The sequence below is a fragment of the Calonectris borealis genome, chromosome 3 (assembly GCF_964195595.1).
Source record: "Calonectris borealis chromosome 3, bCalBor7.hap1.2, whole genome shotgun sequence".
NCBI lineage: Eukaryota > Metazoa > Chordata > Aves > Procellariiformes > Procellariidae > Calonectris > Calonectris borealis.
This window is the reverse complement of record NC_134314.1, coordinates 2,463,666-2,488,392: the sequence shown is the minus strand read 5'-3', so window position 1 is coordinate 2,488,392 and position 24,727 is coordinate 2,463,666. Positions and strand designations below refer to the sequence as shown.

The 24,727-nt window shown below is 48.6% G+C and overlaps 1 protein-coding gene across 6 annotated transcripts in view; it reads right to left on the bottom strand.

Moving 5' to 3' along the window:
• The window catches only part of EXTL3 (exostosin like glycosyltransferase 3), a 142,254-nt gene that overhangs the window by 52,901 nt on the left and 64,626 nt on the right, over nucleotides 1–24,727 (bottom strand). For 5 of the 6 annotated variants that reach the window (XM_075144806.1, XM_075144804.1, XM_075144803.1 and 2 more), the window contains one exon: nucleotides 9,817–9,904. The exons of the other annotated variant lie outside the window; for it this stretch is intronic. The gene's annotated coding sequence lies outside the window, so the exon portion shown is untranslated. The remainder of the gene's footprint in view (nucleotides 1–9,816; nucleotides 9,905–24,727) is intronic. 6 annotated transcript variants of the gene reach the window in all.

Here is a 24,727-nt window from a genome sequence, read left to right as displayed (position 1 = left end):
TTTATCAGGGTTTTAAATGGTTTTAAACTGAAAGAGGGGAGATTTAGATTAGATAGCAGGAAGAAATTGTTTATACTGAGGGTGGTGAAACCCTGGCAGAGGTTGCCCAGAGAGGTGGTAGATGCCCCATCCCTGGGAACATTCAAGGTCAAGTTGGACGGGGCTCAGAGCAACCTGATCTAGTTGAAAATGTCCCTGCTCACTGCAGGGGCGTTGGACTGGATGGACTTTAACGGTCCCTTCCCACCCAAACCATTCTATGATTCTATGTTCGGACAGCAGTTGACACTGATTACCTTGCCATCAGCAAGGTTTTTGATGTAGTCTTTTATGACTGGATATACAGGGGAAAACCAAAATGACTGCAACAGGAGCCCAGAGAGGTGGTAGACCCTCCACCCTATTGATGGTCAAACCTCAACTGGACAAAGCCCTGAGCAACCTCATCTACCTTTGTAGTTAGCTTTACTCCGAGCAGGACGTTGGATTAGAGACCTCCAGAGGGCCCTTCCAACCTGATTTGTTCTATGATTCAAAGAAATGCCGAAGAAAAGGCAGAAGTCTTTCCTGGAGATATCTGAAATAGATAAAGCTCTCATGTATAATAGAAGTAACTCTTCGTAGCATTCCCACAGCATTCTCCGGTGAGAGAATGGCTGCTCATGGCTTGGAGGGGCGTACTCTTCGCTGGGTAAAAAACTGGCTGGACGGCTGGGCCCAAAGAGTTGTGGTGAATGGAGTGAAATCCAGTTGGCGGCCGGTCACGAGCGGTGTTCCCCAGGGCTCAGTTTTGGGGACAGTTCTGTTCAATATCTTTATCAATGATCTGGACAAGGGGATCGAGTGCTCCCTCAGTCCGTTTGCAGACAACACCAAGTTGGGCAGCAGTGTTGATCTGCTCGAGGGTAGGAAGGCTCTGCAGAGGGACCTGGACAGGCTGGATCGATGGGCCGAGGCCAATGTATGAGGTTCAACAAGGCCAAGTGCCGGGTCCTGCACTTCGGCCACAACAACCCCAGGCAACGCTACAGGCTTGGGGAAGAGTGGCTGGAAAGCTGCCCGGAGGAAAAGGACCTGGGGTCCTGGTTGACAGCCGGCTGAACATGAGCCGGCAGTGTGCTCAGGTGGCCAAGAAGGCCAACGGCATCCTGGCCTGTATCAGAACTGGTGTGGCCAGCAGGAGCAGGGAGGTGATCGTGCCCCTGTACTCGGCACTGGTGAGGCCCCACCTCGAATCCTGTGTTCAGTTTTGGGCCCCTCACTACAAGAAGGACATGGAGGTGCTGGAGCGTGTCCAGAGAAGGGCAACGAAGCTGGTGAAGGGTCTGGAGCACAAGTCTGATGGGGAGCGGCTGAGGGAACTGGGGTTTGTTTAGTCTGAAGAAGAGGAGGCTGAGGGGAGACCTCATCGCGCTCTACAACTACCTGAAAGGAGGTTGTAGCGAGGTGGGGGTTGGTCTCTTCTCCCAAGTGACAGCGATAGGACAAGAGGAAACGGCCTCAAGTTGTGCCAGGGGAGGTTTAGATTGAACATTAGGAGAAATTTCTTTACTGCAAGAGTGGTCAGGCCTTGGAACAGGCTGTCCAGGGAAGTGGTGGAGTCACCATCCCTGGAGGTATTTAAAAGAGGGGTAGATGTGGTGCTTAGGGACATGGTTTAGTGGTGGAGTGGGCAGTGCTGGGTTAACGGTTGGACTTGATGATTTTAAAGGTCTTTTCCAATCTAAATGATTCTATGATTCTATAAGCTCTTTGTTGAACTGATGACCCGGTGACAGAGGGAAGTCTCCCAGCACACTGTGCTTCCTTTTCTCTAATGTTTACACCTTGATAGAGGAATAAATCTGTTGAATTTAGACACATATACCACTTCCACATTAAAATTCAAGGTGCTTTAGTGGCATTGTAAAACTTAATACCTGTAGGAGGTGATAAACATTCATGAGAGGAACACTAAGATTAAATGGGTTGGGCTGATGTTAAAAGACATTTTAAGAGACATCCTTTTAAGGATTCCTCTGCTCCCATCTCTCTGCTCAACCACTATATAATCATTTCCCCAAATCCCTTCATGTATCCAACACACAGAGAGATACACAAGGCACGCACATCCCAGACTGGATCCCATCTGGTTGCTTTAGTGGGATGAAAAGAGAATGGATTAGATGCTGTCTTTGAATTCTAGGTGTCACCAGGTTTGGGATTTTATTTTTTTAGAAATGTCTTCTGCTGTTACTGGAAAGTGTAACTATTGAGTTTCACCAAAATCGAAAGCTCCTCTCAGGTTCATTTTCCTTTCACTTTACTCTAACAGCTGTCTTGCCAAAATCCATAGAAAACAAAAATCTATAGTTCCTAGTATACACATTTTGAACGGGTTTCAAGTGCAGAGCAAAGTTTTCACCCTTAACATGATCCTGTAAGGCACGCAGCTATCTTCCTGACTTTGCTGGTTCTGATCCAGAAGTTAAAAAAAAAAACAAAACCACAAGTCGCTGGTTTTGCTGACCAGGATTACCTGACTTAGTGAACATCAGCAACCTTCAAGGACACGGTGTAACACACCAGAGTGGAAATCGCAAGTGCTGAATGCAGTTCCCTTAAATCCTCTAAGCCTCTGCTTCTCTGCTGTAACAGCCATTTAAGTGCTGATAAACTCACTTTTAGATTATTTTCATAAAACTGAAGGTCAGCAAACGATTTTGTAATTAAGACTGTCACATAATTCTCAGCCTGATGCGCAACTCAAGCCTACTCCACTGAACAGACCGGGAGGCAAGGGGTGTGCTGCCTATTTTGAGGTGCGATGTGCCCCGAGGGCTCACCAGGCCTTGATGACAGATTGCTCAGTCACGTCTTGCAGCAGCATGTGTTTTGCAGCCTTCTCCAAGCCCTGGCTACCCCGCTGCAAGCACCTGCACCCCTCTGCAAACCTTGGCCACGTTTAGTGACAGAGTTGTCTTCTCTGCATCCCTCTGCACTGGACAACTTCCTCCTGCTTCACCAGCTCAGAAGTTGTCTCTCGCCCAGGGTGGCTTTGCAGATGAAGAGTGAGCAGTCGCACTGACCCGTTCTCAACAACCCGTCCTTGCATCTAAAACACTCATGACTCTCTTCAAAGGCAATCTGAAGAAACACATTGATCTTGGCAAAAAAAAGTCTCTGATACAGGGAGGTAATTCTAATATCAACCAGTGGAGGGCAACCACACACACACGCACCAGCCAGCATCCTACTGCCTGATTAAAAAAAAAAATGCACTTTCTTCCCATTTCCAACCACCAGAAGAGTTTAAGTGTTCCATCTTTCCCATTCTGCCTTATTTATGTCTATGACTCTCCTTGTGACACTTAAACAGCATCCACCAAATCGCAGATTATATTCACCTGAAATTAGGCAAAAGAGAACCTAAATTCCTCAGTTCCCCCGCTCAGCAGCAGTTCTGCTCTTCTCACCATACATGAGAAGGACCTGCCAGGCCACATGAGCAAACCACGCAGCAGAAAAGCAACACTTTCCCCCTTGCATTTCAGCATATGACCACATGGACAAGATCCCTGGAAGAGTTTCACCACCTTTTTTTTCAGATACGAGGTCTGAGCTATAAGGAGTTACCCAAACTATGCAATAAGAGAACACAGCAACTGTGATCTAGCAGGAACAGATCAGCACCTGGCAGGTCTTCAGCAAACAAAATTCCTACCCAGCTAAGCAATACCTGCATGGTATAAAGACGAAGGCAGGTGAAGGCTATATGGATCCTACGCCATGCAGATAAGCCATGGTGCTTCTAACTCACAGAAGTTAGAAGGCAGCAGCACATCCCCTCCGGACGGCTGCTTCTTTCATGCTATCCGGAGACAAAAGGCTAAAGCAAGCCAAATCAAATAATGCTTTAGTGAGAGGTAATCCAATAGTTTCAGCTGAGCAATTGTTTGAACAGTCGCAGTGTTCTGGTACAAAGACAGGTTGAACATCAATAATTCTGAAGTCCAGCCCAAGTAGATCTTAAGCAAATAGGAAACAAAACACTCCTTTTCCTTCACCGCTCTGGCAAGCTCAGACCCCCTTCCACAGTTCAACCAAGCAAGCGTGTCCGTGCCCCAGCCAAACCACAGAGCGAGCAGAGCGGTGCTGCTCAGCATGCTGCTACGCTAACTTCGTCAGCTGAACCGATAACCCCCCAAGCTTGTCACGACAAGTCGGTCGCTGTACGTGCTGCTGACCTAAGGAGGATACATCAGTCACAGCTGGTAATGTGGGCACTGGAAGCAAGGAAACTGCTCGTGAGCTGGCTATAAATAGCAAAGGGACTGGGATATTTTCTCCCTCTCGTGTACGCCTGCCCGCCCTGCTGCACAAATCCTTCAGAGCCTGTATCAGCCTGCTCTGATGCTCTCATGATTCAAAATAAGCAGAAGATGGAGGGGAAAGGGTTTGTTCAGGAGAGCCCAACAACCGTAACTTTTATACCTTGGGGCAGGATACCCTGTAAGTAATGACATTCCTCAGTACTTCGCTGGAAAACCCAGGGAAAGGCAGGTGTTTGTGGGAAAGGCACTGGGTGATTCAGCTCTTCCCCTTCTCCCCGTCAATATTTCAACAGCACAACCCACTGGTGTTACAGGGGTGAGACACAGAGGCTCGCTCGGTACATGAAATGGGAAGTCAACAACCCCATCACCTCTGATTTTTAAGGATACTCATTTCTTTATCATCACTATGTTCTGTTGTAAAAGCCACTTTATGATCTCAGCTAGTCTGGGATGCTGAGTTTCATCACCACCTGGGAAAACATTGTTGATAAACAATTATTAAGGGAAAAAAATAAAAAGAAAGAGGCAAACAGAAATCACTGCTGCTCCTTTGGCCTCCAAAGGATCTTCTGCACTCAAATCTGTTTTGGCCACAAGGGTTTTAGTTGGCACAGTTTGCCTGTAGGTTGTGAACAGCACCCAAAGCACCGTGCCACAGCACTCCTCCGCTGCATGCCAGTAAAACACTGCGGCTTTCCAGTCAGGGGTGGTTTTTAGTTTCAGTATCGCAGGAAGAAGGGGAAAGATGGGCTCTGTGTTTTTGGTACCGGCTGCTGTGGCCCCGAGGCTATGCCAGCACACCCACCTGTTCTCTGGCCCCAAGTCCAGCTGGTGTAATCCAGCCACTCTCGTCTCTTAAACTTCCCTGCACACAGTGGCCACATCCAGACTGCCTTGTGAGTTCGGTTCCTGGTTGTGCCGACTTCGGGCCCACAGCCAGGGATTGTGTGGGTCAATGGGAGCCGGCCGAGGCCGCCACCGGTGGGTGACACCCTGGGCAAGAAGAGTCCCAGTGCCCAGGAGCATGCCCTTGCGCCCCGGTGACCAGGCTGCCAACCCTGAGCTGTGCATCTTGGAGCAGAGCCTGGCCTCGGCAGCCCGCGGCTGGGGAAGGATTTGGAATCCTGATGTTACACTAGTTCACAGCATTTAATAACAAATAAATACGCATGAAACACATGGGAAGGGTTATTACTTCAGCATGTATAAAGGAGACATTGAAGTGACAGGGAACTTCACTTCCCACCTTTTGAGGGGATAATACAAACCAGCAGAGCAGAAAGAAATCCAAAACATCATTTATCAAAGCAGCAACAGAATTTTCTGTCAAAGGAGAGATTTCACAACAAGGATGCTTTTGGTATGGGTGGATTCATGGCAAAACAATGAAGCAATACGAACAATATATGATCGTTTCTTTGCACAGAGTGCCGAAAAGCTTTCAGAAGCTTTATAAAATTAGAGCTGCTTATGTTTAACAGCTAAAATGAAAAGGTGGGGAGGGAGCGCTTCCCCTGTGCAGTTCTCCAGAAGCAGAGCTCATGATTGTACTCAGCGGGAAACACGCTACTCGTTGAGCACTCTCAGCACCTTCCCTCCCACCAAGCTGCAGGCACAGGGGAAGCTCAGCAGTTTGCAGAATTGGGTCCTTGCTTTTGTTCCTCTCGCACCTCTCCTTCCCCACGTACTCTCCGTCCTCCCTTTGACATACACAGATGGAAAGACTGACGGTAACACGGCAATTAGGTTATTTGAAGCCTTGCTACTAGCTACTCTAAATGCAGGCACATGAAGCAGCAGGATTCTGCTGGTGACATTTGGACCACAAATGAAGTCCCCAAGAGTAATAAACAATCAGGTAAAGAAATCTGGAAAGAAATTACCCAGCACACCTCATCTTCTTGGCCCCCATGAGATCCATATAAAATGTGTTAATGCATCTGATTATGATCTAAATTATGTACAGAGGCTCCTGCCAAGCACTCTATGAAGTTTCTTTGTTGTTAAGTTGGAAGCTGTTTAAGAATGGTCCAGTCATCATGTTTCAAATTAGATTTGGGAAAAAACATTTTCCTACTTTATTGCTGGCTCAGAACACAGGTTTGCGGGATAAGGTCGATGCGTGGTTTTTCTCTGCTGAAGAAAGAGCAGGAGAAGTGGTAACAAAGCAAAAGAAGAGTCAATTACCTGTCCTTGTATCGAAACCTGAGCTGTGTGGATTTACTGTACACAGACGTGCCAGAAAACAACTGCAGTTTCAGCTGGCTTTCTCGATGCGTTTTTCCCCAAAAGACGGATATAAACACCAAGGTGTTCTCATGGACACATTCCACGGACTATAAAACTTTGAAAGAAAGGGTTTTTGAAAATGAAGAGTTTGCCAAGAATGGCTTGCAGAACATCACACGAGACCTTCCCCATGCCTGTAAGGGCTAGCTGAGCTGTCGCTTACTCTGCCAGCAAATCATTGTGTACCTTGGAGGCAGGTAAGAAAGCTGTTTAACTCCCCAGTATGCCATACTAAAATTGGAGCTTTTTAAAAAAAAAATATAGATACACACCTCCCAGGTATATATTCAATACATACAAGTTTGGGAGAGCATCCCACAGTTTTACACGGCAGCCCTGACAACCCCACTTGTAGTTAAAACTCCAGACCAACCCAACCAATGTTTTGTCTTCTGCTGGCATCCGACCGAGCCTTCACTGCACTGATCAGCATCTCCCTGCCACTGCATTGCTGGTTTCCCAAGTTAGAAGCAGAGCCAAGGTCACCTTGCTCAGAAGAGCTGTTTTTTAAAAGGAAGGTCCCCATATATTAAAGGTCTTCCATCTATTACCTCTGCCCTTCCAAACACACAGCTGTAGCAACAACTGCATAAATTTGGACTAAGCAGGGCCCTATGGAAGACAACTAGCATATAATAGCTCTTACATATTTATTTTGCTCTATACATACATACACTTTTTTATATATGTATAAATATATATATACATGCCAGATAGCTGTCTGCACCTCCTTCCTCTCAAGGTGCACAGCTCATCTTTGGTATGGGGCTTAATACTTCATATTCATCACTATAGTGTCAGCATAACAGGCATTTTAAGGTATCAACCACACCCAACCCCTCTGGTATGTCAAGGCAGTCATTTGATATGCACAACAACTGTTGGACACATTTAATATTGCTCCACAGGATGACATTAGAAGTTAAGCATTAGGAATCCACATTTAAAGGCAAGCCTTTCTTGCTCGGCGTGTGTGCTAGAGCCCATGTTCGAGCAGCTTCGCTTCCATCTCCAAACGCCTCGAGTCGGGCAGCAAGGAAAACAAAATGCAGAGATCGAGGTAGATGTTAAGCCTAAATGTTGAACTGTGATGTCCCTGGCCTATCTTTTAGCATTCGTTCCTGAAAACATCAACTAGGCAACAAGGCAATTATGCCAATGGCCAACACTCCTGCCTGTGTTGAAATCCAGCGCAGACATAAAGACCCAACTCGGGAGTTAGCAATGACTAAGCCAGACCTTGTTATCAGCAGATCTGCAGGAAATTAGGGATCAGAACTACCATTTCTAGCTACCACGGTAACGTACCGGTTTAAACACCAAAAAATGCTTTAATGTAAGATCACAGGCTGGATCCCAGCCAGACAACAGCACTGCTTTAAAAGGAAGTATTTATCTCTACGAAACACTTACTAAACAACATGCTAGGTGCTTGAAAATAAAGCCTTCGCTAAACAACCAGATTGTAACCTGAAATTCTGCACGTTGTCATTCTCTTCTGCTGCAGATATGACCGATTCCCTTACACAGCACGCTTATTTTCTCTCTTTCTCTCTTTTTAAGAAAAAAAAGAATTTTCTCTTTCAGTTTAACTTTGAGGCAAGATGGAAGACCACAGCCTGGCCTCAAAGACATGAGATCCTTTGAACTCAAAGTCAGCAGGCTCTCACAGGAGCTGAGCTCGAGGGCTGCTCTGGAATAAATAAAGAAGGATTTACTCTTTCACTTGAACAAGGCAGGGGAAAAAAAAAACAACCTAGATGCATAGATATGTGGTTGGGGGTGGGGAGACAGCTAAAAGGTTAAAAAAAAAAAAGGCAACTTAAAAGAGTGCCATTATGGCTTGATTGCCACGATCCCATAAACTAAACCCTATCCTGCATGGTTGGATTTCCTGGAGGAAATCACCAGGACAGTTGCTAAGTCTGCTGGAAGCAGTTCAACCCAAGTATATAGGGAGCAGATGCTCCAAACGTGACACACAAGGACACAGCACTCCTGGAGAAGTCTTTTGACAGCAAGTCAAAACAGGGGCTTGAACTGGTCATGTGTTATTAGAGATGCAGCTGTGATTTTTTCACAGATTAGTAGAGTTCAAGGCCAAAAGGGACCTTGAGAGCACCTAGTCTGCTTCCTGCTGTACCACGGGCCATTACATTGCCTCCAACTTTTCTTAAGAGCAGGAGTTGGATCTGGCAGCCAAATCCCAACCTGAATAACTGTGGAGCTCCCAGTAACAATCCCCATGCTACTTCCACTCCGAAACTCAGGCTGCCAGAGTAGCTTTGTATAGGATGCAACTGCCTCTTGGTGCCCTTGCGTCCCTCTGCCAGAAAACACCACTGGCAGAGGCAGAAGTGACTCCATGCTCCAGCCACTTTGCTTCATACTTGACACCTTTGCTCAAGCCCAAATTCATCAGCAGTTTTGACAATAATCCGGAGTTTGCCTGAAGGAGCTCAGCGCAGGGCACAAAATCTCATCCTCTGTCTTCATTACAGAAGTGAGAGGAAAACTGGAAAAGGAGAAATGTGCTGCTGGCAGCAATCTCTAGCCTCTGCAGTGAGATTGCCCATGGTTCCCAGTCAGCCACACACCCCCGCAATAGCTGTGCGCTTGCGGCCCGTGGACTAACCCTTCACAGGGAACCTACCTTGGTTACAAAGCGTTTTGGGACAAGAATCTGCCCAATGAATGATGCTAAAGAAGAAAAATTTTCAGATCACGCACGCGGTTCCAGAGACCAACTCCCCGCAGTGAGCTGTATGCGGGGATTGAGATCCCGAGGCACCCAGGCACTGACCCGGCGAGCTCAGACCATTGGTGACATTCAACACTGTTTTTAAAATCAGAATTTAAACTGCTGAAATCAGAATATTGTGAAATGCCGCTTCTTCGCCTGCAGTTCTGCCAGCTGAATTTGACTAAATCTTTCAGCAAATAATAGGTGATTAAAAAAAAGAGTTGATGGCCAAAAAATATGTAGGGAGCTTGATTAAGACTCGGGGGGTGACACGGTACTGGTACTGCCAACTTTTACAAGCTTTCCTCATCTCACCGTTTCTTCAACTTGACTATGGGGAGAAGGGAGAGTGTTGCTAGAAGACTACAGAGATATGTTGGTAGACTGTGTCAAAATACAACACGGGAAGAAGCAATCTAATGCCAGGCGTGGAGCAGACTGACACTGCAGGGCTCGTTTGTGCTTTACCTTCAGGCTGAGACCCGTCCTGCATCACACATCGACTCCTTCACTACCTTCCTTCTTTCTCCCAGTGTTGATCTCAAGCGTTCTTCTCCTGTTTAATACAAAAACACAAACAAAACCACATGTACTTAAGAAACATATTACCCATCGCCTAGAGGCATCGTGCAAGAGCGGCTGCCTATTAGCACACTGGCTAAAAACACCCTTTCCAGACCGTCTCCAAACAGATGAGAAATTCTTAAGTAGTCAGCCTTCTGCGCGAATGCTCCCATGGGCTTGACAATCTGGGCTGCTGGGGAGTATTGGAGGCTGGAGGACACTAGCTGAGGAGACAGGCACAGGATTCGGCCCAAGGCAAAGGATATCTCCTTGGGTGCTATGATGCCCAGAGCAATGAGGCACATCCCGGTCTCCTGCGTATTCCTCAGCACAGCAGAGGCTCACAAGGGGAGTGCAGGGCATCTGTAACAAAAAGCAAACGGGCCAAAATCCCCCAAGCAAACTTTTGATGACCTGGACTCCTGGTCCTGAGCCCCTTCCATTGCAGGAGCACCAAGAAATTGAACTCCGAGCCTCCCTTACCTGAATTTGATGCTTCAGTTTACAAGGGCAGCATACATACCTACGGGGACAGCCAGGTCCAGAAGAAAGACGCGAGAGACGCCCTTGGTTGTCAGCCCTGCCACTGACTTACTGAGTTACCTGCACTCCACCAAACCCTGGCCCATTACCTGAAGCCAGGGGTGAGGATTCTCAGCTTTGTTATAGCCAGTACAGTCTACAGCGGTAGAACTGCAGTGGTAAACAATAAGCATGTGTGACAAACGCTGCTACTGATACCTCTCTCTAAACCAGACAACCTGGAGAAGGGATATCTCCGATCCTTTGTAGCTAAATGGGATGAAACGTGGGTCACCAGCTCTGCGCTCTGTCAGCTCAAAGCCAGCTTGCAGGCGTTCTCAGCTCCCTTCACAGAAAACGTTTCCACTACACCACCTGGCAACCGATAGCTCTCAAGTCACATGCATTTGCCCATTTCCCACAAAAAATAAAATAAAATAATCAACTACGTTGTTCTGTAAGTGCCAAGGTCAAAGAGGACCACTGCAAGCCATCCAGTCTGACCTGTTGCATGACACACCACGAGCTCCACCCACCAGTTCCAGCCTCAAGCCCAGTAACTCACAACGATTTTTCATCCAGCTTTTTCCCTAGCTCAAATCCTCTCTCAGACACGCTTCTGCTGCAAACAACTGTCTGATCTCAGCAGCTAAACATATAGAAAACAAACAAAATAAAATACCTTTTGCTAACCGAAGTCCGAGGCTGCAGGACTGTTGTTCAGCAGGCAATGCCTTTGCTGTAGTTGGCATTTCCTTTTGTTTCAGAATAAAAAGCGCTGCACATCAGGGCCATCCACCTCCTGCCTTCACCCTCCTACACAGCCTTTTGGACAGTCACAGTTTTGGCAGCCAGTACAAGCAGAGTGTCCCAAGCCTCCCTCTTCCCACCCCTACTCTTACTAATGCGTTCCATACTCCCAGCCTTTCACACAGTCCCAGCTCCACTGCTGCTCCCGACAGGGAGCTGGTGCTGGTCCTCTGGTGAGGTGCTGTGCTCTGGTGAGGAGACTGGCAGCTGCTTATAAAGGCTGCCTCCATCCTTTTCACTTTGGCTAGCAAAATGCTTCCCAAGTGCCTCCACCTCTGGGCTACAAAGAAGGAAACATATCGTGAACGCAGCTCTTCTCTCTCTTGGCAGGCTGCAGGACGTGGCACATTTCCATCTGCACAAGGCTACAAGATGTTTGCAGAAACGAGAACTAACAGCCACGACCCCTCTACCACTCGCTCCTCCCCAGACTGCAAAGCTTTTTCCAGAGTTCTCCAGAAATCACGAGAGAAGATGTTACTCAACAGCCACAGCCGAGGATTTAATTTCAACATGCCCTGCAAAATACACGCTTCAACGCGAACCCACACTACGCGAACCCAGCATCTGTACAAAAGCCTCGCTGGCTCTTTGAGGTCTGGAAATGTTTTATTGCAAGCTTTGAATGCATACAGTTTACAAAATAAAAATCCACATTGTTTCAATTTTTTTTGTTTCGCCAAAGTCACAAATTATTCTGGGTTTCTGAAACTCTGGACACCTGGGGTAAAGGACCCAAGGAATCAGAGCATCTGGAAACGGGATGCCCAAATTCGCATCAGCCAAACAAACCACTCTCCTGAGAGCTTAGTTTTTTTAAAAGCATAATTCTATTGTAAGCTGTGAAAAACAGTAGGGTGCTCATGGGATAAACGCTACCTTATGATAAAAGCAAAGCCTCTTCTCTAATAAACACTGTATAACTTATATAATGTAAAAATCACACTATATATTAATGACAGTGATCAGGATATAATATTAACAGCAATAATAGCACACTAGCACAGGCTCACCTGAAAAGAAAGGCAGTTTCTCTCTACTCCTCATCATAGAAGCGGTGGCAAGTAGCTGTTATGACTTCATTTTATTTTTTATTAGTTTTTACAAGCTAGCTATGCTAAAAGGTTGCACCAGTAATTTAAACTGCAGTTGTCAGCAGAAGTGAAGGACATTGTGGGATACATTTTATTCTAGCTCTTTTATTGCTTGGCTCCTTGGAGTGATTCAAGCAGCTTAAGGATTTTAGAGGTACTGTCACAACAATATCTGGCCCTTAGCAAGCTGCCATTTAAAAAAAAAAAAAAGACCAAAAACCCCAGCCTTTAAAGAACTGGTTGGACCAGCAGAAGCTGTTCAAGAGCCAACAACTGCTGATTGCTACCAAATTGTTCCCTCGTGGGGATGTGCACTTTCTGCGATGTTATTCTCACTTGACAGAAGGGGAGGTGGCTCTGTAATATGCGGTAAATGCCGATTTTTGCAGCTCTGCCAAAACACATGCACATACACATACATCGTCGTGACTCTCCCCGCCATCGGTGGGAGCCAGCAGCGCTCTGGCACACATCTGCTGCAACATGGCAACGCAGGCGACATGCTGCTTCACGTCCCTCGGGCTAAAATCAAGCGTGGTAGCGTGCGATGGGCTCTTGGTGGGATGGAGCACAGCCCGGGCTTGTGAAAGGACGGACTGACGGCACACATTGTAATTAGGCGTTGAGGGAGACCTTGTGCTAATTTGCTCCTAAACAAGCCTCTCCTTTACTCTCATCCCTACGTACAAAAACTAGCTCCTCTGTAACACGTGCTGTGATTGAAACGCGGCTCACCGAGGTGCTGCTGGCACACGCGAGGGACCTGGCAGAAGCAGGCTGGGGAGGTTGCCTCCTCCAGACCCAGTCCCAGGAGATGGAGAGGAAACACCAGATATCCCCAGGGTTATTTGTTTCGCAGTGCCCAGCGCTGTCTCATCAATCACGGGCAGGTAACACCGCTTCCCTGCTGTGCCAGCCCCTGAAGGGGATAAGCGGAGGACTGGAGCACAATGCGGCTGGCACAGACCCAACCCAGGAAAGCCTCAAACAGCGCTGGCAAAAGGAGAAATGTTTTGAAGATTCCCGAGACAGCAGGCGTCTGTTTTTTGTCCAAGCACCACTCCAGGGTTCTGCTGGACTCCCCTCTACGGATGATCAAAAAGCGATTTAATTTGCATCAGCTGTTCCTTGAACTTGTACTCATGGACCAACCCAACCGATTCTCCCCACTAGACCGAGCTGGTCTTCATCCTCACCCAGCTGAGAACACCCCACTGCCGAGACATCTGCGGGCTGCTTGCCTGGCAGAGGACTTGCTCCCAGATCCAATTATGAAAACTAACCCGGAAAAAGGGAGGGCAGAACGAATGGGAGCATTCATGGTCAAAGCAGTGCATTATTCTGGGCACCAGACAAATTGTATGACTGAATTCAAGTCCTGCTTCCCCACTGCTGTGTAGGATGCTGAGCTTTCCCAAGGTCCGAAAGTGGTACCCACACACCAGCAAGCCATGAAATGCATGTGTGTCCTGGTTCCAGCTGGGACAGGGTTAACTTTCTTCCCAGTAGCCTGGGGGGTGTGCTGTGTTTTGGGTTCGGTGTGAAAGGAGCGTTGATGGCCCATTGATGCTTTGGCTGTTGCTGGGTGATGCTTGCACCGGGAGGGGGGAGCACAGCCAGGGTGGTGGACCCAGCTGGCCAATGGGGTATTCTATACCATGTGACATCATGCTCAGTATAAAAACCAGGTGTGTGGGGGGGCTCGCCCCCCGTTCGTGACACGCGGTCGGCGGTCGGTGAGCGGTTCTGTTGTGCATTGCCTGCTTTGTGTATTCTGTTATTGTTGTTGTTCTCACTGTTATTATTACTGTTCTACTTAGTTTTATTTCAATTATTAAACTGTTTTTATCTCAACCCGGGAGCTTTCCTACTTGTGCCCTCCCAATTCTCTCCCCCATCCCACCGGGGGGGGGGGTGATCGAGCGGCTGCGTGGCGTTTACTTTTGCTGGCTGGGGTTAAACCACGACAGTCCTTTTTGGCGCCCAACGTGGGGCACGAAGGGTTGAGATAACAACAGATTATTTAGAACATATTAAGGAATTTATATCTGGTGACATATTCGTTTGTTCTGCACCATGCTCTTGTTTTTACTGTACCTGTTAAAAATTGGAGTTGGGTTTTGTAGTCTGTTGTGCTCTGCCGTGATTAATGATGTTTTGCCTGGGAGATTTGTTACTAAAACGCTGGCATTGGGGGTTATTTGGTATTTGGGATTCGTAATGAAGCCGTTTCTGCATTTCGGGTACCACCTCATGGAGACCATTAGCAATTATACCTTTTCCTCCGAGAGATTTTTTATGGAGGAAATAGAGAATGGCACCCTCACTACCTTCATCTCCTTTGTTAAAATAACTTGCCAGTACCTTGAACATCCCTGGGTAGTTAAGATATATCTCTTGGTACTCCTTGGGAATATTGTTGCGGTTTTATCCGAGGTTAGTAAGCAATTTAAGAATGTCATCCAGAGATCTGCCCCAAGGTTGGATAGCTATGAGTGGCAGGGCGAGTGGGATAGCATGGGCAAATGCCTAGGGCGATGGGCACCCCCAGTGTTCTGGAACTTTACCCCTGAACAAGTGAAGAACCCTGAAAAATTAGTAGAATATTTGGAAGAAGTATGCTGTCACCCTGGCCATTCCAGGGAGACGCAAATCACCACAATGTGCTGGGGCCTGGCCCACGCCTACCGAGCCCTGTTTAACACCACTCAGAACCCCCAAGGGGAAGGAAACGTCTCTGCAGCTGATGACAAAGCAACAGGCCCTGCGGCTACCCCACCCCCCACGGCAAGCACAGCGGCTCCCTCACCCCCCAGGGCAAGCACAGCAGCTACTCCGCCCCCTGCGACAGAGAACCAACCCACACCGGTATCAGTCGCCCCTATACAAAAAAGAAAATGCACAAGAAAATCAGCTCGTCTAGTAAGGGATGAAGATGAACCAGGGCCATCACGAGAACAGGAGGAGGAGGAGGCAGAACCCGTAAATGAGATGGTGACCACCCGATCCCTATCCCTGGGTGAGCTGCGAGATATGCGAAAAGACTTCAGCCGTCGTCCAGGGGAGCACATTGTCACCTGGCTGCTCCGATGCTGGGATAACGGGGCCAGTAGCCTGGAATTAGAGGGTAGGGAAGCCAAGCAGCTGGGATCCCTTTCTAGGGAAGGGGGCATTGACAAAGCAATTGGACAAGGGGCACAAGTCCTCAGCCTCTGGAGGCGACTCCTGTCAGGTGTGAAGGAAAGGTATCCCTTCAAGGAAGATGTTATATGCCACCCAGGCAAGTGGACCACCATGGAGAGAGGTATCCAGTACCTGAGAGAATTAGCCGTGCTGGAAGTGATTTATGATGACCTGAACAACGAGCAGTTATCCAAAGACCCAGATGAGGTCAAATGCACCCGACCCATGTGGCGGAAGTTTGTACGGAGCGCACCAGCGTCACATGCAAACTCATTGGCAGTAATGACCTGGAGAGATGGAGAGGAACAAACAGTGGATGAACTGGCTGGCCAACTCCGGCAATATGAAGAAAGTCTCTCTTCCTCCCTACGGGCCTGTGTCTCTGCTGTGGAGAAACTGTCTCAGGAGGTCCAGCAAATCAAAGAGGATATGTCCTGCTTCCCCCCTGCACGGGCCAGTGTCTCAGCCATTAGGAGCAAACGTCCCTCTGCTCAAGAGAGGAGACATCGTGGGTACACACCCCGGGGCACCCTGTGGTTTTACCTGCGTGACCACGGAGAGGACATGAGGAAGTGGGATGGAAAACCTACCTCAGTCCTACAGGCACGGGTACATGAGTTGCAAGGGAAAACAACCACAAAAGCGGGTTCTTCCAGGAAAACCGCTGCTCCGGTCTCCAGCGAGTTCCCCAGACAGAGTAGAAGGGCTGATTCCACTTCCGACCTTAACAAAGGGACTTCTGACTCATACTTACAAGAAGTAGATAGCGAATATGATGACCAGGACTAGAGGGGCCCTGCCTCCAGCCAGGTGGAGGAAAGGGACAACCGGGTTTACTGGACTGTGTGGATTCGATGGCCTGGCACATCAGATCCACAAGAATATAAGGCTCTCGTAGACACCGGTGCGCAGTGTACCCTGATGCCATCAGGCTATAAAGGGGCAGAACCCATTTGTATTTCTGGAGTGACAGGGGGATCCCAAGAGTTAACTGTGTTGGAGGCGGAAGTGAGCCTAACCGGGAAGGAGTGGCAGAAGCACCCCATCGTGACTGGCCCAGAAGCTCCGTGCATCCTTGGCATAGACTACCTCAGGAGAGGGTATTTCAAGGACCCAAAAGGGTACCGGTGGGCTTTTGGTATAGCTGCCCTGGAGACGGAGGAAATTAAACAGCTGTCCACCTTGCCCGGTCTTTCAGAGGATCCTTCTGTTGTGGGGTTGTTAAAGGTCCAAGAACAACAGGTGCCGATCGCTACCACAACAGTGCACCGGCGGCAATACCGCACCAACCGAGACTCCCTGATCCCCATCCATGAGCTGATTCGTCGACTGGAGAGCCAAGGAGTGATCAGCAAGACTCGCTCACCCTTTAACAGTCCCATATGGCCAGTGCGAAAGTCCAATGGAGAGTGGAGGCTAACAGTAGACTATCGTGGCCTGAACGAAGTGACGCCACCACTGAGTGCTGCCGTGCCGGACATGCTGGAACTTCAATACGAACTGGAGTCAAAGGCAGCCAAGTGGTACGCCACCATTGATATCGCTAATGCATTCTTCTCCATCCCTTTGGCGGCAGAGTGCAGGCCACAGTTTGCTTTCACTTGGAGGGGTGTCCAGTGCACCTGGAACCGACTGCCCCAGGGGTGGAAACACAGCCCTACCATTTGCCATGGACTGATCCACACCACACTGGAACAGGGTGAGGCTCCAGAACACCTGCAATACATTGATGACATCATCGTGTGGGGCAACACAGCAGAGGAAGTTTTCAAGAAAGGGGAGAGAATAGTCCAAATCCTTCTGAAGGCCGGCTTTGCAATAAAACGAAGTAAGGTCAAGGGACCTGCACAGGAGATCCAGTTTTTAGGAATAAAATGGCAAGATGGACGTCGTCAGATCCCAACAGATGTGATCAATAAAATAACAGCCATGTCTCCACCAACTAACAAAAAGGAAACGCAAGCTTTCTTAGGCGTTGTAGGCTTTTGGAGAATGCATATTCCAAATTACAGTCAGATCGTAAGCCCTCTCTATCACGTGACCAGGAAGAAGAACGACTTCAGATGGGGCCCTGAGCAACGACAAGCATTTGAGCAAATTAAACAGGAGATAGTTCAGGCAGTAGCCCTTGGGCCAGTCCGGGCAGGACAAGATGTGAAGAATGTGCTCTACACTGCAGCCGGGGAGAATGGCCCTACCTGGAGCCTCTGGCAGAAAGCACCAGGGGAGACTCGAGGTCGACCCTTAGGGTTCTGGAGTCGGGGATACAGAGGATCCGAGGCCCGCTACACTCCAACTGAGAAGGAGATATTGGCAGCATATGAAGGGGTTCAAGCTGCTTCGGAAGTGGTTGGCACTGAAGCACAGCTCCTCCTGGCACCCCGACTGCCGGTGCTGGGCTGGATGTTCAAAGGGAGCGTCCCCTCTACACATCATGCAACTGATGCTACGTGGAGTAAGTGGGTCGCGCTGATCACACAACGGGCCCGAATAGGAAACCCCAGTCGCCCAGGAATCTTGGAGGTGATCACGAACTGGCCAGAAGGCAAAGATTTTGGAATATCCCCAGAGGAGGAGGTGATGCGTGCTGAAGAGGCCCCACCATATAACAAACTACCAGAAAACGAGAAGCAATATGCCCTGTTCACGGATGGGTCCTGTCGCCTTGTGGGAAAACATCGGAGATGGAAGGCTGCTGTATGGAGTCCTATACGCCAAGTTGCAGAAACTGCTGAAGGAGAAGGTGAATCGAGCCAGTTTGCAGAGGTGAAAGCCATCCAGCTGGCCTTGGGCATTGCCGAACGAGAAAAATGGCCAGTACTTTATCTCTATACTGACTCATGGATGGTGGCAAATGCCCTGTGGGGGTGGTTGCAGCAGTGGAAGCAGAACAACTGGCAGCGCAGAGGTAAACCCATCTGGGCTGCCGCATTGTGGCAAGATATTGCTGCCCAGGTAGAGAACCTGACTGTAAAAGTACGACACGTAGATGCTCACGTACCCAAGAGTCGGGCCAGTGAAGAGCACCAAAACAACCAGCAGGTGGATCAGGCTGCCAAGATCGAAGTAGCTCAGGTAGATCTGGACTGGCAACATAAAGGTGAATTATTTATAGCTCGGTGGGCCCATGACACTTCAGGCCACCAAGGGAGAGATGCAACATATAGATGGGCTCGTGATCGAGGGGTGGACTTAACCATGGACACTATTGCACAGGTTATCCACGAATGTGAAACATGCGCTGCAATCAAGCAAGCCAAACGAGTAAAGCCTCTTTGGTATGGAGGACGATGGTTGAAGTATAAATATGGGGAGGCCTGGCAGATTGATTATATCACGCTCCCACAAACCCGACAGGGCAAGCGCTATGTGCTCACCATGGTGGAAGCAACCACCGGCTGGCTGGAAACATATCCTGTGCCCCATGCCACCGCCCGGAACACCATCCTGGGCCTTGAAAAGCAAGTCCTGTGGCGACATGGCACCCCAGAAAGAATTGAGTCAGACAACGGGACTCACTTCCGAAACGCCCTCATAGACACCTGGGCCAAAGAGCACGGCATTGAGTGGGTATATCACATCCCCTACCATGCACCAGCCTCCGGGAAAATCGAACGATACAACGGGCTGCTAAAGACAACACTGAGGGCAATGGGTGGTGGGACATTCAAGCATTGGGATACACATTTAGCAAAGGCCACCTGGTTAGTGAACACTAGGGGATCTGTCACTCAAGCTGGCCCTGCCCAATCCAAACCCTTACGTGCTGTAGAGGGGGATAAAGTCCCTGTCGTGCATATGAGAAATATGCTGGGGAAGACAGTCTGGGTTGCTCCTGCCTCTGGCAAGGGAAAACCCATCCGTGGGATTGCTTTTGCTCAGGGACCTGGGTGCACTTGGTGGGTGATGAGAAAGGATGGGGAAGTCCGGTGTGTACCTCAGGGGGATTTAATTTTGGGTGAAAATAGCCAATGAACTGAATTGTACGATGTTAGTTATTACATAGTACTGTATGTCATCACTTTTATGGTTACCATATGCCATATTAACAGTATTACAGTAAGAATCACCCAGATTAATTTAGGATGAACGCCGATGAAACTGAGCAAGGTGCAACAATGATAGAACCAGACGAGCGCCCAGAACTGGCCTCCGCATGCAAGAGCCCGACACCACACACCATCTCTCCTGCCCTGCAAGACTGTTACGACAGATGGAACCCGAAGTCATGGACTAATGAACTCAACGGACGTTTTAGAGGGATGGCCCATGGACTAAGGGAATGATATCTCTGTGTGCGTATATATCAAAAGGCAGGGAAAAGGAGCGGTGACTAATTGGAATGTATGGGAAAATGTGAGACCTGGGCATGATGTAGATGGTATAGAATAAGGGGTGGATATTGTCCTGGTTCCAGCTGGGACAGGGTTAACTTTCTTCCCAGTAGCCTGGGGGGTGTGCTGTGTTTTGGGTTCGGTGTGAAAGGAGCGTTGATGGCCCATTGATGCTTTGGCTGTTGCTGGGTGATGCTTGCACCGGGAGGGGGGAGCACAGCCAGGGTGGTGGACCCAGCTGGCCAATGGGGTATTCTATACCATGTGACATCATGCTCAGTATAAAAACCAGGTGTGTGGGGGGGCTCGCCCCCCGTTCGTGACACGCGGTCGGCGAGCGGTTCTGTTGTGCATTGCCTGCTTTGTGTATTCTGTTATTGTTGTTGTTCTCACTGTTATTATTACTGTTCTACTTAGTTTTATTTCAATTATTAAACTGTTTTTATCTCAACCCGGGAGCTTTCCTACTTGTGCCCTCCCAATTCTCTCCCCCATCCCACCGGGGGGGGGGGTGATCGAGCGGCTGCGTGGCGTTTACTTTTGCTGGCTGGGGTTAAACCACGACAATGTGGACCACCTTACCCCACCTCTCAAGGCTGACAAACCTCCACTGGAAGGGCACGCAGGGCTGTCCTCTCAACTGCATCGCGGATCCTGATTCAGCAGAAGGTAAAACCCAGCTGAACCAGGGTCACACCATGCTCGGGGCAGAGGCAGAGGCAGCCTCATTGCCTGCAGATCTCGGTTACACCACCGAGTTGCGGCAAGAGCCCAACCTACATCGCCCAAGGCATAAAACAGCATTACTTGGTGCCTCAAAAGTGCCTCTATTACAAAGGTGAGGTTTCTGCAGAAAGCAATGCTCTGAAGATAATTTGTTTGACCTGCACAGACAGAAGCCTTAAAACCATATTAACAACCCCAAATAATTCCTGCACCAACAGACTCAGCAACTTCACCACTGTCAGTTGAGATGAAACCACCAAACACCGTGATCCCCAGCTGAGATGACAGAATCACAGAATGGTTTGGGTTGGAAGGGACCTTTAAAGATCATCTAGTCCAACCCTCCTGCAAGGAGCAGGGACACCTTCCACTAGAACACATTGCTCAGAGCCCCGTCCAACCTGACCTTGAATGTTCCCAGGGATGGGGCATCTACCACCTCTCTAGGCAACCTGTGCCAGGGTTTCACCACCCTCGTCGTAAAAAATGTCCAATCTAAACCTACCGGCTTTCAGTTTAAAACCATTACCCCTTGTCCTGTCACTACAAGCCTTGGTGAAAAGTCTTTCTCTTTCTCATAAGCCCTCTTTATATTTTGAAAGACCGCAATAAGGTCTCCCCAGAGCCTTCTCTTCCCCAGGCTGAACAACCCCCACTCTCTCAGCCTGTCCTCATGGCAGAGGCGTTCCAGCCCTCTGATCATTTTGGTGGCCTCCTCTGGACCCGCTCCAACAGGTCCATGTGTGTCCTGTGCTGAGGACCCCAGCGCTGGACACAGCTCTGCAGGGGGGTCTCACCAGAGCAGAGCGGAGGGGCAGAATCCCCTCCCTCGCCCTGCTGGCCACGCTGCTGGTGGTGCAGCCCAGGACACAGTTGGCCTTCTGGGCTGCGAGCGCACATTGCCGGCTCATGTCCAGCTTTTCGTCCACCAGTGCCCCCAAGTCCTTCTCGGCAGGGCTGCTCTCCATCCCTCCATCCCTCAGCCTGTATTGATACCAGGGGTTGCCCCGACCCAGGTGGAGGAGCCTGCACTTGGCCTTGTTGAACCTCATAAGGTTCACATGGGCCCACTCGTCAAGCCTGTCAAGGTCCCTCTGGATGGCACCCTGTCCCTCTAGTTTATCAGATGACAGATGGTCCTACATGGTAAGTATTGGAGAACGGGTCATTCTCAGCTGCCTACTTGCTGTAGATCCCTCCATGTTCCCCTCAGCACATGTGGACACTGTGCTAGAAGAGCTCCATGTTTGCCAGAGCAAGAGCTAAAGACGCCCCTGTGCCATGCCTTAAAGTCTGTGAAGGCAAGCAAAACTTACTTTGCAATGATCTTTTAAGGAGAGGGATGGTTCTTGTAGCTGGACTTTGGGATTTTTAAGTTTGGAAGCTTTTTTTTTTTAAAATGTATTAAAAAACGTTTTTCAGGTCACCTTTGATGCAAAGATTCATCTAGAAGGAAGAGGCTGTCAGATGGTCTCTCAGCAAGGCAGTATCTGTTCCCTGGGCATGGACTCAGAGCCTTGTGAACTCCCTATGCCATCTGCATATTATATGTTAGTACTCCAAGCCCCACGGACACTTCTTTGATTTGTTACCGTTTGGTGAGCTGGAGGTCCCAAAGGTGTCTCAAGATCACAGGAATCTGCGTGGCATGACATATTTAGTGGATAAGGACCCCTCCATCCTTTGAAACAGAAACTTGTTGTTGCTCTCCTTTTTAAAAGAACATTTAAATTGCTTTTTTTTCCATGTCATTCCTGTCTTTCATCCTCGGTTATTTTGCTAAGCAAATGGGGTTGCATTTGGCACAGACGGAGCAGAATGGCGCGCACACTGCAGAGATGTTTACTGACATCTGCCGCTCACCCCACCGTCAACCTTTAACGGCGCGCCTCACCGCTACCGTCCATAGGAGAAAAGCAAGTGACAGATGTCTGCTGCAGAGAGCCTCAACGAGCATGTGTGCACGTAAGAATCACTTCAAAAAGTAAAAAGGAAACTTTGCCCTAAGCCACTGAGCTTAGCACCAAGTGCAGGAGATGGGGGAACTCCAGCATGGAGACTGCTGGAATACATAAGGTAAGGATTAAACCTGTCCTTACATCTCAGCAAAGATCTATGCTATTGTAACAAGAGAGATGTTAATACGGTACCATGCACAACACCTTTGGGATGCAAGGTTGGAGGAAGGTGGCAAGAACATGGGCTGAAGGCAGAGTGGGGCACGGCTGGTGCAGGAAAGCAGCAATGGAGAGATGCCCAGGAAGGCTCCTCTGCTCCCCAGGGAATCCAGCCCTGCTTGTAGACACGTGGTCTCCTCCTGGCCTCTCCAGCTCGCTGCTCCAACATAAACAAATAAGATCTACATCCTCCTGGAAATTAAAAACAGCATCTCGGATATGTACACAGTCAAGCTCTCCTTCTCCCCAGCAGGAAACAGGGATGGAGAATTTGCAGCCCCAGGTGGCCTGGAGCAATCCACGTTAGTGGGGGCTGGGGAAGGCAAGAGTGAAACGCATGACACTAAATGGCATCTTGGGATATTTAACTATCTAAGTTTTCTTTTCTGACCTCCTCTCTTCACTATCCAGCTAAATTTGTCCATTTTCTCTTGCTCATCCTTGCAGTGTCCACTGAAAAGCTTTTTCCTTTACCCGTAACAAAAACATCACAATCTGCTTTCATCTCACCCTTTCCTGACAATTATATCCACTTGCTTCCTTATTTTCTCTTCTTTCAAGGCTCTCATCCACGTTGCTTTTTTATTTCACTCATCCGCCTGTACCATCATTATTTTTCACATTGTCAGGCATGCTATTGCGTATCTAAAATTTGTTTTCGGTATGGTTATTTAAGCTCATTCTCCTGCACTAAGATAGACAAATATTGGAACCTAATACAGAAATATGTCCAAGGAAATCATGACCGGCATGCAACGCTCTAACTCAATCTGAGCAGAAGGCCAAGGCGATTAAGACACAAGCGCGAGCTCAGATCCGCAGCCCCGGTGGGCCATCCATCCACGGTGAAGGCACGGGAGGCTGCAATCTGCTCCGCTGTGCGTACACGTGCTGGCATCTCTCCAAGGGTCTCTCCACCAAAGCTGCTGAGCTGACCACGGTTGGGATAGAGACATTATGCAAGGTCAGGCAGAAGGCACTTCTGGCACCCCTATACCTGTGGTACCAAGTGCCATTAAGGAGATGCCAAAGTCCAGCAGAAGTTTGGACAACACAAAACATTAAATAGAGCTCTTTGATATTTAAGAGCAGAAAGTTTCCCAGGCTAATGCAGGCAACTTGTCACATAAAACTGGCAACATAACCATCTGGGTCCATTAACTGCACTTGCTCTATAGCATTTGCTGTCTGAATTGTTTATGCCTCGTTTGAGCACAGAGGCTACCCAGCATATTAATACTCTGGAAAAGAGCATGTAAAAGAGAGCTAGAAATGAAGGACTGTTTGGGGTGCCTGTTGTTATGCCAGAGTTACAGTGCAGACTGCATTGGGATAAGGCAGGAGGGGGAAAAAAGCACAGAAGAAAACCCCAGAGAGCTCCTATCTAGCTTCCACTTCAGCAAACTAACTCATACAAACAGTGAAATTAAAACCTGTTGTTATGGAGCAGAGAGAAAGTAAAAGATTTTATGATCCCACTGCAAGAATGGAATTTTTAAAGGCTTACAAAGAATAGGGATAAACTGTTAAGTTTCTTCTGCAAACCCAAACAAAAACAACTGATTTCCCTGAAACAAACCGGGAAATTATTCCCCCCACCCCCCCCAAGAGTCAAGTCCAATCCCGCTGGCAAAGGATTAGTTTCTACTGCCTTCTCCCTACCCTTTACCTTCAAAGATTGCCAGTCTGGGTTCAGACTCGCAATGGAAAGTCAAACAGGTTAGAGAGGCCCTAAAAGCTACTGCCTGCCTGCTGAGTCACCGGAAGGGAAAGGGATTTTAAACTAATAGTTTACCTTACAGCTGACTAGGAGCTTACCAACACACAGGCAGGGTATAGCTCATGTTGGAGATACTCATCTGAAAGTTCTGTGTGTCCTCAACCACCCACTCCAGTAGCCACAATTTCCCTTTCATGTCCTCTTGCAGGAGACACAACTCTTGACCATGTGCCTTTAGATGACCAAGTG